This window comes from Diospyros lotus, chromosome 13 (genome assembly GCF_014633365.1).
Source record: "Diospyros lotus cultivar Yz01 chromosome 13, ASM1463336v1, whole genome shotgun sequence".
In the NCBI taxonomy this organism is placed as follows: Eukaryota; Viridiplantae; Streptophyta; class Magnoliopsida; order Ericales; family Ebenaceae; genus Diospyros; species Diospyros lotus.
In genome coordinates, this window is record NC_068350.1 from 22,707,777 (window position 1) to 22,724,163 (window position 16,387).

The 16,387-nt window shown below is 30.8% G+C and overlaps 2 long non-coding RNA genes across 2 annotated transcripts; both read left to right on the plus strand.

Moving 5' to 3' along the window:
- The first annotated feature begins 1,325 nt into the window (after nt 1-1,325).
- On the plus strand, nt 1,326-15,627 carry LOC127788578 (uncharacterized). Its single transcript, XR_008020424.1, has 6 exons — nt 1,326-1,784; nt 2,250-3,178; nt 4,575-5,501; nt 6,431-7,360; nt 11,085-11,547; nt 15,264-15,627. It is a non-coding gene; the product is annotated as an uncharacterized LOC127788578 (long non-coding RNA).
- On the plus strand, nt 7,938-9,613 carry LOC127788579 (uncharacterized). The gene is made up of 2 exons (XR_008020425.1): nt 7,938-8,292; nt 9,223-9,613. It is a non-coding gene; the product is annotated as an uncharacterized LOC127788579 (long non-coding RNA).
- Nucleotides 15,628-16,387: the final 760 nt, after the last annotated feature.

The following is a 16,387-nucleotide window of genomic DNA, read 5'->3' on the forward strand; positions in this document are numbered from 1 at the left end:
TTTTCGGCCTGATTTTTAGCTGCACAAAAAACTGTTTCCGATCAGATTTTTTTCGATGTCATAATAATCGTATCGAAATTCTGGTTCGTTTCATATAATTGTTTTTAGATATCTTGATTTCGGAGCACTCCCTCCAATCCATTCGGTTACTCATAATTGTACCGAAAATCAAGTTAAACCCCTAATCTTTTGAATATTTCAATTACACTTCCAAATAAAACTACACTTAAAAGCATATGAAATTATCTTCATTCCACCATTGAAAATTGACAAAAAAAAAAAGAAATTTCTTTTTTCGACCAAAGTCGGGAAAAATGAAGAAATTACGCTTACGTCCTATTGTTCGATTTGATCGCTAGTACTTTTGTTTCAACATTAAACAACCAAAAGGTTGTTCTAATAACTAAATTAAAGTGTATTTTGAGTTCAATTGACTTTTTGTGAACGAATTACGACGATTCGTCTTTTCGGCCTGATTTTTAGCTGCACAAAAAACTGTTTCCGATCAGATTTTTTTCGATGTCATAATAATCGTATCGAAATTCTGGTTCGTTTCATATAATTGTTTTTAGATATCTTGATTTCGGAGCACTCCCTCCAATCCATTCGGTTACTCATAATTGTACCGAAAATCAAGTTAATCCCCTAATCTTTTGAATATTTCAATTACACTTCCAAATAAAACTACACTTAAAAGCATATGAAATTATCTTCATTCCACCATTGAAAATTGACAAAAAAAAAAAAGAAATTTCTTTTTTCGACCAAAGTCGGGAAAAATGAAGAAATTACGCTTACGTCCTATTGTTCGATTTGATCGCTAGTACTTTTGTTTCAACATTAAACAACCAAAAGGTTGTTCTAATAACTAAATTAAAGTGTATTTTGAGTTCAATTGACTTTTTGTGAACGAATTACGACGATTCGTCTTTTCGGCCTGATTTTTAGCTGCACAAAAAACTGTTTCCGATCAGATTTTTTTCGATGTCATAATAATCGTATCGAAATTCTGGTTCGTTTCATATAATTGTTTTTAGATATCTTGATTTCGGAGCACTCCCTCCAATCCATTCGGTTACTCATAATTGTACCGAAAATCAAGTTAAACCCCTAATCTTTTGAATATTTCAATTACACTTCCAAATAAAACTACACTTAAAACCATATGAAATTATCTTCATTCCACCATTGAAAATTGACAAAAAAAAAAAGAAATTTCTTTTTTCGACCAAAGTCGGGAAAAATGAAGAAATTACGCTTACGTCCTATTGTTCGATTTGATCGCTAGTACTTTTGTTTCAACATTAAACAACCAAAAGGTTGTTCTAATAACTAAATTAAAGTGTATTTTGAGTTCAATTGACTTTTTGTGAACGAATTACGACGATTCGTCTTTTCGGCCTGATTTTTAGCTGCACAAAAAACTGTTTCCGATCAGATTTTTTTCGATGTCATAATAATCGTATCGAAATTCTGGTTCGTTTCATATAATTGTTTTTAGATATCTTGATTTCGGAGCACTCCCTCCAATCCATTCGGTTACTCATAATTGTACCGAAAATCAAGTTAAACCCCTAATCTTTTGAATATTTCAATTACACTTCCAAATAAAACTACACTTAAAACCATATGAAATTATCTTCATTCCACCATTGAAAATTGACAAAAAAAAAAAAGAAATTTCTTTTTTCGACCAAAGTCGGGAAAAATGAAGAAATTACGCTTACGTCCTATTGTTCGATTTGATCGCTAGTACTTTTGTTTCAACATTAAACAACCAAAAGGTTGTTCTAATAACTAAATTAAAGTGTATTTTGAGTTCAATTGACTTTTTGTGAACGAATTACGACGATTCGTCTTTTCGGCCTGATTTTTAGCTGCACAAAAAACTGTTTCCGATCAGATTTTTTTCGATGTCATAATAATCGTATCGAAATTCTGGTTCGTTTCATATAATTGTTTTTAGATATCTTGATTTCGGAGCACTCCCTCCAATCCATTCGGTTACTCATAATTGTACCGAAAATCAAGTTAAACCCCTAATCTTTTGAATATTTCAATTACACTTCCAAATAAAACTACACTTAAAAGCATATGAAATTATCTTCATTCCACCATTGAAAATTGACAAAAAAAAAAAAGAAATTTCTTTTTTCGACCAAAGTCGGGAAAAATGAAGAAATTACGCTTACGTCCTATTGTTCGATTTGATCGCTTGTACTTTTGTTTCAACATTAAACAACCAAAAGGTTGTTCTAATAACTAAATTAAAGTGTATTTTGAGTTCAATTGACTTTTTGTGAACGAATTACGACGATTCGTCTTTTCTGCCTGATTTTTAGCTGCACAAAAAACTGTTTCCGATCAGATTTTTTTCGATGTCATAATAATCGTATCGAAATTCTGGTTCGTTTCATATAATTGTTTTTAGATATCTTGATTTCGGAGCACTCCCTCCAATCCATTCGGTTACTCATAATTGTACCGAAAATCAAGTTAATCCCCTAATCTTTTGAATATTTCAATTACACTTCCAAATAAAACTACACTTAAAACCATATGAAATTATCTTCATTCCACCATTGAAAATTGACAAAAAAAAAAAGAAATTTCTTTTTTCGACCAAAGTCGGGAAAAATGAAGAAATTACGCTTACGTCCTATTGTTCGATTTGATCGCTAGTACTTTTGTTTCAACATTAAACAACCAAAAGGTTGTTCTAATAACTAAATTAAAGTGTATTTTGAGTTCAATTGACTTTTTGTGAACGAATTACGACGATTCGTGTTTTCGGCCTGATTTTTAGCTGCACAAAAAACTGTTTCCGATCAGATTTTTTTCGATGTCATAATAATCGTATCGAAATTCTGGTTCGTTTCATATAATTGTTTTTAGATATCTTGATTTCGGAGCACTCCCTCCAATCCATTCGGTTACTCATAATTGTACCGAAAATCAAGTTAAACCCCTAATCTTTTGAATATTTCAATTACACTTCCAAATAAAACTACACTTAAAAGCATATGAAATTATCTTCATTCCACCATTGAAAATTGACAAAAAAAAAAAAGAAATTTCTTTTTTCGACCAAAGTCGGGAAAAATGAAGAAATTACGCTTACGTCCTATTGTTCGATTTGATCGCTAGTACTTTTGTTTCAACATTAAACAACCAAAAGGTTGTTCTAATAACTAAATTAAAGTGTATTTTGAGTTCAATTGACTTTTTGTGAACGAATTACGACGATTCGTCTTTTCTGCCTGATTTTTAGCTGCACAAAAAACTGTTTCCGATCAGATTTTTTTCGATGTCATAATAATCGTATCGAAATTCTGGTTCGTTTCATATAATTGTTTTTAGATATCTTGATTTCGGAGCACTCCCTCCAATCCATTCGGTTACTCATAATTGTACCGAAAATCAAGTTAATCCCCTAATCTTTTGAATATTTCAATTACACTTCCAAATAAAACTACACTTAAAAGCATATGAAATTATCTTCATTCCACCATTGAAAATTGACAAAAAAAAAAAAAGAAATTTCTTTTTTCGACCAAAGTCGGGAAAAATGAAGAAATTACGCTTACGTCGTATTGTTCGATTTGATCGCTTGTACTTTTGTTTCAACATTAAACAACCAAAAGGTTGTTCTAATAACTAAATTAAAGTGTATTTTGAGTTCAATTGACTTTTTGTGAACGAATTACGACGATTCGTCTTTTCTGCCTGATTTTTAGCTGCACAAAAAACTGTTTCCGATCAGATTTTTTTCGATGTCATAATAATCGTATCGAAATTCTGGTTCGTTTCATATAATTGTTTTTAGATATCTTGATTTCGGAGCACTCCCTCCAATCCATTCGGTTACTCATAATTGTACCGAAAATCAAGTTAATCCCCTAATCTTTTGAATATTTCAATTACACTTCCAAATAAAACTACACTTAAAACCATATGAAATTATCTTCATTCCACCATTGAAAATTGACAAAAAAAAAAAAAGAAATTTCTTTTTTCGACCAAAGTCGGGAAAAATGAAGAAATTACGCTTACGTCCTATTGTTCGATTTGATCGCTAGTACTTTTGTTTCAACATTAAACAACCAAAAGGTTGTTCTAATAACTAAATTAAAGTGTATTTTGAGTTCAATTGACTTTTTGTGAACGAATTACGACGATTCGTGTTTTCGGCCTGATTTTTAGCTGCACAAAAAACTGTTTCCGATCAGATTTTTTTCGATGTCATAATAATCGTATCGAAATTCTGGTTCGTTTCATATAATTGTTTTTAGATATCTTGATTTCGGAGCACTCCCTCCAATCCATTCGGTTACTCATAATTGTACCGAAAATCAAGTTAAACCCCTAATCTTTTGAATATTTCAATTACACTTCCAAATAAAACTACACTTAAAACCATATGAAATTATCTTCATTCCACCATTGAAAATTGACAAAAAAAAAAAGAAATTTCTTTTTTCGACCAAAGTCGGGAAAAATGAAGAAATTACGCTTACGTCCTATTGTTCGATTTGATCGCTAGTACTTTTGTTTCAACATTAAAGAACCAAAAGGTTGTTCTAATAACTAAATTAAAGTGTATTTTGAGTTCAATTGACTTTTTGTGAACGAATTACGACGATTCGTCTTTTCGGCCTGATTTTTAGCTGCACAAAAAACTGTTTCCGATCAGATTTTTTTCGATGTCATAATAATCGTATCGAAATTCTGGTTCGTTTCATATAATTGTTTTTAGATATCTTGATTTCGGAGCACTCCCTCCAATCCATTCGGTTACTCATAATTGTACCGAAAATCAAGTTAATCCCCTAATCTTTTGAATATTTCAATTACACTTCCAAATAAAACTACACTTAAAAGCATATGAAATTATCTTCATTCCACCATTGAAAATTGACAAAAAAAAAAAGAAATTTCTTTTTTCGACCAAAGTCGGGAAAAATGAAGAAATTACGCTTACGTCCTATTGTTCGATTTGATCGCTAGTACTTTTGTTTCAACATTAAAGAACCAAAAGGTTGTTCTAATAACTAAATTAAAGTGTATTTTGAGTTCAATTGACTTTTTGTGAACGAATTACGACGATTCGTGTTTTCGGCCTGATTTTTAGCTGCACAAAAAACTGTTTCCGATCAGATTTTTTTCGATGTCATAATAATCGTATCGAAATTCTGGTTCGTTTCATATAATTGTTTTTAGATATCTTGATTTCGGAGCACTCCCTCCAATCCATTCGGTTACTCATAATTGTACCGAAAATCAAGTTAAACCCCTAATCTTTTGAATATTTCAATTACACTTCCAAATAAAACTACACTTAAAAGCATATGAAATTATCTTCATTCCACCATTGAAAATTGACAAAAAAAAAAGAAATTTCTTTTTTCGACCAAAGTCGGGAAAAATGAAGAAATTACGCTTACGTCCTATTGTTCGATTTGATCGCTAGTACTTTTGTTTCAACATTAAACAACCAAAAGGTTGTTCTAATAACTAAATTAAAGTGTATTTTGAGTTCAATTGACTTTTTGTGAACGAATTACGACGATTCGTCTTTTCGCCTGATTTTTAGCTGCACAAAAAACTGTTTCCGATCAGATTTTTTTCGATGTCATAATAATCGTATCGAAATTCTGGTTCGTTTCATATAATTGTTTTTAGATATCTTGATTTCGGAGCACTCCCTCCAATCCATTCGGTTACTCATAATTGTACCGAAAATCAAGTTAATCCCCTAATCTTTTGAATATTTCAATTACACTTCCAAATAAAACTACACTTAAAAGCATATGAAATTATCTTCATTCCACCATTGAAAATTGACAAAAAAAAAAAAAGAAATTTCTTTTTTCGACCAAAGTCGGGAAAAATGAAGAAAATACGCTTACGTCGTATTGTTCGATTTGATCGCTTGTACTTTTGTTTCAACATTAAACAACCAAAAGGTTGTTCTAATAAATAAATTAAAGTGTATTTTGAGTTCAATTGACTTTTTGTGAACGAATTACGACGATTCGTCTTTTCTGCCTGATTTTTAGCTGCACAAAAAACTGTTTCCGATCAGATTTTTTTCGATGTCATAATAATCGTATCGAAATTCTGGTTCGTTTCATATAATTGTTTTTAGATATCTTGATTTCGGAGCACTCCCTCCAATCCATTCGGTTACTCATAATTGTACCGAAAATCAAGTTAAACCCCTAATCTTTTGAATATTTCAATTACACTTCCAAATAAAACTACACTTAAAACCATATGAAATTATCTTCATTCCACCATTGAAAATTGACAAAAAAAAAAAGAAATTTCTTTTTTCGACCAAAGTCGGGAAAAATGAAGAAATTACGCTTACGTCCTATTGTTCGATTTGATCGCTAGTACTTTTGTTTCAACATTAAAGAACCAAAAGGTTGTTCTAATAACTAAATTAAAGTGTATTTTGTGTTCAATTGACTTTTTGTGAACGAATTACGACGATTCGACTTTTCTGCCTGATTTTTAGCTGCACAAAAAACTGTTTCCGATCAGATTTTTTTCGATGTCATAATAATCGTATCGAAATTCTGGTTCGTTTCATATAATTGTTTTTAGATATCTTGATTTCGGAGCACTCCCTCCAATCCATTCGGTTACTCATAATTGTACCGAAAATCAAGTTAATCCCCTAATCTTTTGAATATTTCAATTACACTTCCAAACAAAACTACACTTAAAAACCATATGAAATTATCTTCATTCCACCATTGAAAATTGACAAAAAAAAAAAAGAAATTTCTTTTTTCGACCAAAGTCGGGAAAAATGAAGAAATTACGCTTACGTCCTATTGTTCGATTTGATCGCTAGTACTTTTGTTTTAACATTAAACAACCAAAAGGTTGTTCTAATAACTAAATTAAAGTGTATTTTGAGTTCAATTGACTTTTTGTGAACGAATTACGACGATTCGTGTTTTCGGCCTGATTTTTAGCTGCACAAAAAACTGTTTCCGATCAGATTTTTTTCGATGTCATAATAATCGTATCGAAATTCTGGTTCGTTTCATATAATTGTTTTTAGATATCTTGATTTCGGAGCACTCCCTCCAATCCATTCGGTTACTCATAATTGTACCGAAAATCAAGTTAAACCCCTAATCTTTTGAATATTTCAATTACACTTCCAAATAAAACTACACTTAAAACCATATGAAATTATCTTCATTCCACCATTGAAAATTGACAAAAAAAAAAAGAAATTTCTTTTTTCGACCAAAGTCGGGAAAAATGAAGAAATTACGCTTACGTCCTATTGTTCGATTTGATCGCTAGTACTTTTGTTTCAACATTAAAGAACCAAAAGGTTGTTCTAATAACTAAATTAAAGTGTATTTTGAGTTCAATTGACTTTTTGTGAACGAATTACGACGATTCGTCTTTTCGGCCTGATTTTTAGCTGCACAAAAAACTGTTTCCGATCAGATTTTTTTCGATGTCATAATAATGGTATCGAAATTCTGGTTCGTTTCATATAATTGTTTTTAGATATCTTGATTTCGGAGCACTCCCTCCAATCCATTCGGTTACTCATAATTGTACCGAAAATCAAGTTAATCCCCTAATCTTTTGAATATTTCAATTACACTTCCAAATAAAACTACACTTAAAACCATATGAAATTATCTTCATTCCACCATTGAAAGTTGACAAAAAAAAAAAGAAATTTCTTTTTTCGACCAAAGTCGGGAAAAATGAAGAAATTACGCTTACGTCCTATTGTTCGATTTGATCGCTAGTACTTTTGTTTCAACATTAAAGAACCAAAAGGTTGTTCTAATAACTAAATTAAAGTGTATTTTGAGTTCAATTGACGTTTTGTGAACGAATTACGACGATTCGTCTTTTCGGCCTGATTTTTAACTGCACAAAAAACTGTTTCCGATAAGATTTTTTTCGATGTCATAATAATGGTATCGAAATTCTGGTTCGTTTCATATAATTGTTTTTAGATATCTTGATTTCGGAGCACTCCCTCCAATCCATTCGGTTACTCATAATTGTACCGAAAATCAAGTTAATCCCCTAATCTTTTGAATATTTCAATTACACTTCCAAATAAAACTACACTTAAAAGCATATGAAATTATCTTCATTCCACCATTGAAAATTGACAAAAAAAAAAAAAAAGAAATTTCTTTTTTCGACCAAAGTCGGGAAAAATGAAGAAAATACGCTTACGTCGTATTGTTCGATTTGATCGCTTGTACTTTTGTTTCAACATTAAACAACCAAAAGGTTGTTCTAATAAATAAATTAAAGTGTATTTTGAGTTCAATTGACTTTTTGTGAACGAATTACGACGATTCGACTTTTCTGCCTAATTTTTAGCTGCACAAAAAACTGTTTCCGATCAGATTTTTTTCGATGTCATAATAATCGTATCGAAATTCTGGTTCGTTTCATATAATTGTTTTTAGATATCTTGATTTCGGAGCACTCCCTCCAATCCATTCGGTTACGCATAATTATACCGAAAATCAAGTTAATCCCCTAATCTTTCGAATATTCCAGTTACACTTCCAAACAAAACTACACTTAAAAACCATATGACATTATCTTCATTCCACCATTGAAAATTGACAAAAAAAAAAAAGAAATTTCTTTTTTCGACCAAAGTCGGGAAAAATGAAGAAATTACGCTTACGTCCTATTGTTCGATTTGATCGCTAGTACTTTTGTTTTAACATTAAAGAACCAAAAGGTTGTTCTAATAACTAAATTAAAGTGTATTTTTAGTTCAATTGACTTTTTGTGAACGAATTACGACGATTCGTGTTTTCGGCCTGGTTTTTAGCTGCACAAAAAACTGTTTCCGATCAGATTTTTTTCGATGTCATAATAATCGTATCGAAATTTTGGTTCGTTTCATATAATTGTTTTTAGATATCTTGATTTCGGAGCACTCCCTCCAATCCATTCGGTTACTCATAATTGTACCGAAAATCAAGTTAAACCCCTAATCTTTTGAATATTTCAATTACACTTCCAAATAAAACTACACTTAAAAGCATATGAAATTATCTTCATTCCACCATTGAAAATTGACAAAAAAAAAAAGAAATTTCTTTTTTCGACCAAAGTCGGGAAAAATGAAGAAATTACGCTTACGTCCTATTGTTCGATTTGATCGCTAGTACTTTTGTTTCAACATTAAAGAACCAAAAGGTTGTTCTAATAACTAAATTAAAGTGTATTTTGAGTTCAATTGACTTTTTGTGAACGAATTACGACGATTCGACTTTTCTGCCTGATTTTTAGCTGCACAAAAAACTATTTCCGATCAGATTTTTTTCGATGTCATAATAATCGTATCGAAATTCTGGTTCGTTTCATATAATTGTTTTTAGATATCTTGATTTCGGAGCACTCCCTCCAATCCATTCGGTTACTCATAATTGTACCGAAAATCAAGTTAATCCCCTAATCTTTTGAATATTTCAATTACACTTCCAAATAAAACTACACTTAAAAGCATATGAAATTATCTTCATTCCACCATTGAAAATTGACAAAAAAAAAAAAAAGAAATTTCTTGTTTCGACCAAAGTCGGGAAAAGTGATGAAAATACGCTTACGTCGTATTGTTCGATTTGATCGCTTGTACTTTTGTTTCAACATTAAACAACCAAAAGGTTGTTCTAATAAATAAATTAAAGTGTATTTTGAGTTCAATTGACTTTTTGTGAACGAATTACGACGATTCGACTTTTCTACCTGATTTTTAGCTGCACAAAAAACTGTTTCTGATCAGATTTTTTTCGATGTCATAATAATCGTATCGAAATTCTGGTTCGTTTCATATAATTATTTTTAGATATCTTGATTTCGGAGCACTACCTCCAATCCATTCGGTTACGCATAATTATACCGAAAATCAAGTTAATCCCCTAATCTTTCGAATATTCCAATTACACTTCCAAACAAAACTACACTTAAAAACCATATGAAATTATCTTCATTCCACCATTGAAAATTGACAAAAAAAAAAAAAGAAATTTCTTTTTTCGACCAAAGTCGGGAAAAATGAAGAAAATACGCTTACGTCGTATTGTTCGATTTGATCGCTAGTACTTTTGTTTTAACATTAAACAACCAAAAGGTTGTTCTAATAACTAAATTAAAGTGTATTTTTAGTTCAATTGACTTTTTGTGAACGAATTACGACGATTCGTGTTTTCGGCCTGATTTTTAGCTGCACAAAAACTGTTTCCGATCAGATTTTTTTCGATGTCATAATAATCGTATCGAAATTCTGGTTCGTTTCATATAATTGTTTTTAGATATCTTGATTTCGGAGCACTCCCTCCAATCCATTCGGTTACTCATAATTGTACCGAAAATCAAGTTAAACCCCTAATCTTTTGAATATTTCAATTACACTTCCAAATAAAACTACACTTAAAACCATATGAAATTATCTTCATTCCACCATTGAAAATTGACAAAAAAAAAAGAAATTTCTTTTTTCGACCAAAGTCGGGAAAAATGAAGAAATTACGCTTACGTCCTATTGTTCGATTTGATCGCTAGTACTTTTGTTTCAACATTAAAGAACCAAAAGGTTGTTCTAATAACTAAATTAAAGTGTATTTTGAGTTCAATTGATGTTTTGTGAACGAATTACGACGATTCGTCTTTTCGGCCTGATTTTTAACTGCACAAAAAACTGTTTCCGATCAGATTTTTTTCGATGTCATAATAATCGTATCGAAATTCTGGTTCGTTTCATATAATTGTTTTTAGATATCTTGATTTCGGAGCACTCCCTCCAATCCATTCGGTTACTCATAATTGTACCGAAAATCAAGTTAATCCCCTAATCTTTTGAATATTTCAATTACACTTCCAAATAAAACTACACTTAAAAGCATATGAAATTATCTTCATTCCACCATTGAAAATTGACAAAAAAAAAAAGAAATTTCTTTTTTCGACCAAAGTCGGGAAAAATGAAGAAATTACGCTTACGTCCTATTGTTCGATTTGATCGCTAGTACTTTTGTTTTTCAACATTAAAGAACCAAAAGGTTGTTCTAATAACTAAATTAAAGTGTATTTTTAGTTCAATTGACTTTTTGTGAACGAATTACGACGATTCGTGTTTTCGGCCTGATTTTTAGCTGCACAAAAAACTGTTTCCGATCAGATTTTTTTCGATGTCATAATAATCGTATCGAAATTCTGGTTCGTTTCATATAATTGTTTTTCGATATCTTGATTTCGGAGCACTCCCTCCAATCCATTCGGTTACTCATAATTGTACCGAAAATCAAGTTAAACCCCTAATCTTTTGAATATTTCAATTACACTTCCAAATAAAACTACACTTAAAAGCATATGAAATTATCTTCATTCCACCATTGAAAATTGACAAAAAGAAAAGAAATTTCTTTTTTCGACCAAAGTCGGGAAAAATGAAGAAATTACGCTTACGTCCTATTGTTCGATTTGATAGCTAGTACTTTTGTTTCAACATTAAAGAACCAAAAGGTTGTTCTATTAACTAAATTAAAGTGTATTTTGAGTTCAATTGACTTTTTGTGAACGAATTACGACGATTCGTCTTTTCGACCTGATTTTTAGCTGCACAAAAAACTGTTTCCGATCAGATTTTTTTCGATGTCATAATAATGGTATCGAAATTCTGGTTCGTTTCATATAATTGTTTTTAGATATCTTGATTTCGGAGCACTCCCTCCAATCCATTCGGTTACTCATAATTGTACCGAAAATCAAGTTAATCCCCTAATCTTTTGAATATTTCAATTACACTTCCAAATAAAACTACACTTAAAAGCATATGAAATTATCTTCATTCCACCATTGAAAATTGACAAAAAAAAAAAAAGAAATTTCTTTTTTCGACCAAAGTCGGGAAAAATGAAGAAAATACGCTTACGTCGTATTGTTCGATTTGATCGCTTGTACTTTTGTTTCAACATTAAACAACCAAAAGGTTGTTCTAATAAATAAATTAAAATGTATTTTGAGTTCAATTGACTTTTTGTGAACGAATTACGACGATTCGTCTTTTCTGCCTGATTTTTAGCTGCACAAAAAACTGTTTCCGATCAGATTTTTTTCGATGTCATAATAATCGTATCGAAATTCTGGTTCGTTTCATATAATTGTTTTTAGATATCTTGATTTCGGAGCACTCCCTCCAATCCATTCGGTTACTCATAATTGTATCGAAAATCAAGTTAAACCCCTAATCTTTTGAATATTTCAATTACACTTCGAAATAAAACTACACTTAAAACCATATGAAATTATCTTCATTCCACCATTGAAAATTGACAAAAAAAAAAGAAATTTCTTTTTTCGACCAAAGTCGGGAAAAATGAAGAAATTACGCTTACGTCCTATTGTTCGATTTGATCGCTAGTACTTTTGTGTCAACATTAAAGAACCAAAAGGTTGTTCTAATAACTAAATTAAAGTGTATTTTGTGTTTAATTGACTTTTTGTGACGAATTACGACGATTCGACTTTTCTGCCTGATTTTTAGCTGCACAAAAAACTGTTTCCGATCAGATTTTTTCGATGTCATAATAATCGTATCGAAATTCTGGTTCGTTTCATATAATTGTTTTTAGATATCTTGATTTCGGAGCACTCCCTCCAATCCATTCGGTTACGCATAATTATACCGAAAATCAAGTTAATCCCCTAATCTTTTGAATATTTCAATTACACTTCCAAACAAAACTACACTTAAAAACCATATGAAATTATCTTCATTCCACCATTGAAAATTGACAAAAAAAAAAAAGAAATTTCTTTTTTCGACCAAAGTCGGGAAAAATGAAGAAATTACGCTTACGTCCTATTGTTCGATTTGATCGCTAGTACTTTTGTTTTAACATTAAACAACCAAAAGGTGTTCTAATAACTAAATTAAAGTGTATTTTTAGTTCAATTGACTTTTTGTGAACGAATTACGACGATTCGTGTTTTCGGCCTGATTTTTAGCTGCACAAAAAACTGTTTCCGATCAGATTTTTTTCGATGTCATAATAATCGTATCGAAATTCTGGTTCGTTTCATATAATTGTTTTTAGATATCTTGATTTCGGAGCACTCCCTCCAATCCATTCGGTTACTCATAATTGTACCGAAAATCAAGTTAAACCCCTAATCTTTTGAATATTTCAATTACACTTCCAAATAAAACTACACTTAAAACCATATGAAATTATCTTCATTCCACCATTGAAAATTGACAAAAAAAAAAGAAATTTCTTTTTTCGACCAAAGTCGGGAAAAATGAAGAAATTACGCTTACGTCCTATTGTTCGATTTGATCGCTAGTACTTTTGTTTCAACATTAAAGAACCAAAAGGTTGTTCTAATAACTAAATTAAAGTGTATTTTGAGTTCAATTGACGTTTTGTGAACGAATTACGACGATTCGTCTTTTCGGCCTGATTTTTAACTGCACAAAAAACTGTTTCCGATCAGATTTTTTTCGATGTCATAATAATGGTATCGAAATTCTGGTTCGTTTCATATAATTGTTTTTAGATATCTTGATTTCGGAGCACTCCCTCCAATCCATTCGGTTACTCATAATTGTACCGAAAATCAAGTTAATCCCCTAATCTTTTGAATATTTCAATTACACTTCCAAATAAAACTACACTTAAAACCATATGAAATTATCTTCATTCCACCATTGAAAGTTGACAAAAAAAAAAGAAATTTCTTTTTTCGACCAAAGTCGGGAAAAATGAAGAAATTACGCTTACGTCCTATTGTTCGATTTGATCGCTAGTACTTTTGTTTCAACATTAAAGAACCAAAAGGTTGTTCTAATAACTAAATTAAAGTGTATTTTGAGTTCAATTGACGTTTTGTGAACGAATTACGACGATTCGTCTTTTCGGCCTGATTTTTAACTGCACAAAAAACTGTTTCCGATCAGATTTTTTTCGATGTCATAATAATGGTATCGAAATTCTGGTTCGTTTCATATAATTGTTTTTAGATATCTTGATTTCGGAGCACTCCCTCCAATCCATTCGGTTACTCATAATTGTACCGAAAATCAAGTTAATCCCCTAATCTTTTGAATATTTCAATTACACTTCCAAATAAAACTACACTTAAAAGCATATGAAATTATCTTCATTCCACCATTGAAAATTGACAAAAAAAAAAAAAAAGAAATTTCTTTTTTCGACCAAAGTCGGGAAAAATGAAGAAAATACGCTTACGTCGTATTGTTCGATTTGATCGCTTGTACTTTTGTTTCAACATTAAACAACCAAAAGGTTGTTCTAATAAATAAATTAAAGTGTATTTTGAGTTCAATTGACTTTTTGTGAACGAATTACGACGATTCGACTTTTCTGCCTAATTTTTAGCTGCACAAAAAACTGTTTCCGATCAGATTTTTTTCGATGTCATAATAATCGTATCGAAATTCTGGTTCGTTTCATATAATTGTTTTTAGATATCTTGATTTCGGAGCACTCCCTCCAATCCATTCGGTTACGCATAATTATACCGAAAATCAAGTTAATCCCCTAATCTTTCGAATATTCCAGTTACACTTCCAAACAAAACTACACTTAAAAACCATATGAAATTATCTTCATTCCACCATTGAAAATTAACAAAAAAAAAAAAGAAATTTCTTTTTTCGACCAAAGTCGGGAAAAATGAAGAAATTACGCTTACGTCCTATTGTTCGATTTGATCGCTAGTACTTTTGTTTTAACATTAAAGAACCAAAAGGTTGTTCTAATAACTAAATTAAAGTGTATTTTTAGTTCAATTGACTTTTTGTGAACGAATTACGACGATTCGTGTTTTCGGCCTGGTTTTTAGCTGCACAAAAAACTGTTTCCGATCAGATTTTTTTCGATGTCATAATAATCGTATCGAAATTTTGGTTCGTTTCATATAATTGTTTTTAGATATCTTGATTTCGGAGCACTCCCTCCAATCCATTCGGTTACTCATAATTGTACCGAAAATCAAGTTAAACCCCTAATCTTTTGAATATTTCAATTACACTTCCAAATAAAACTACACTTAAAAGCATATGAAATTATCTTCATTCCACCATTGAAAATTGACAAAAAAAAAAAGAAATTTCTTTTTTCGACCAAAGTCGGGAAAAATGAAGAAATTACGCTTACGTCCTATTGTTCGATTTGATCGCTAGTACTTTTGTTTCAACATTAAAGAACCAAAAGGTTGTTCTAATAACTAAATTAAAGTGTATTTTGAGTTCAATTGACTTTTTGTGAACGAATTACGACGATTCGTCTTTTCGGCCTGATTTTTAGCTGCACAAAAAACTATTTCCGATCAGATTTTTTTCGATGTCATAATAATCGTATCGAAATTCTGGTTCGTTTCATATAATTGTTTTTAGATATCTTGATTTCGGAGCACTCCCTCCAATCCATTCGGTTACTCATAATTGTACCGAAAATCAAGTTAATCCCCTAATCTTTTGAATATTTCAATTACACTTCCAAATAAAACTACACTTAAAAGCATATGAAATTATCTTCATTCCACCATTGAAAATTGACAAAAAAAAAAAAAAAGAAATTTCTTGTTTCGACCAAAGTCGGGAAAAGTGATGAAAATACGCTTACGTCGTATTGTTCGATTTGATCGCTTGTACTTTTGTTTCAACATTAAACAACCAAAAGGTTGTTCTAATAAATAAATTAAAGTGTATTTTGAGTTCAATTGACTTTTTGTGAACGAATTACGACGATTCGACTTTTCTACCTGATTTTTAGCTGCACAAAAAACTGTTTCTGATCAGATTTTTTTCGATGTCATAATAATCGTATCGAAATTCTGGTTCGTTTCATATAATTATTTTTAGATATCTTGATTTCGGAGCACTCCCTCCAATCCATTCGGTTACGCATAATTATACCGAAAATCAAGTTAATCCCCTAATCTTTCGAATATTCCAATTACACTTCCAAACAAAACTACACTTAAAAACCATATGAAATTATCTTCATTCCACCATTGAAAATTGACAAAAAAAAAAAAAGAAATTTCTTTTTTCGACCAAAGTCGGGAAAAATGAAGAAAATACGCTTACGTCATATTGTTCGATTTGATCGCTAGTACTTTTGTTTTAACATTAAACAACCAAAAGGTTGTTCTAATAACTAAATTAAAGTGTATTTTTAGTTCAATTGACTTTTTGTGAACGAATTACGACGATTCGTGTTTTCGGCCTGATTTTTAGCTGCACAAAAACTGTTTCCGATCAGATTTTTTTCGATGTCATAATAATCGTATCGAAATTCTGGTTCGTTTCATATAATTGTTTTTAGATATCTTG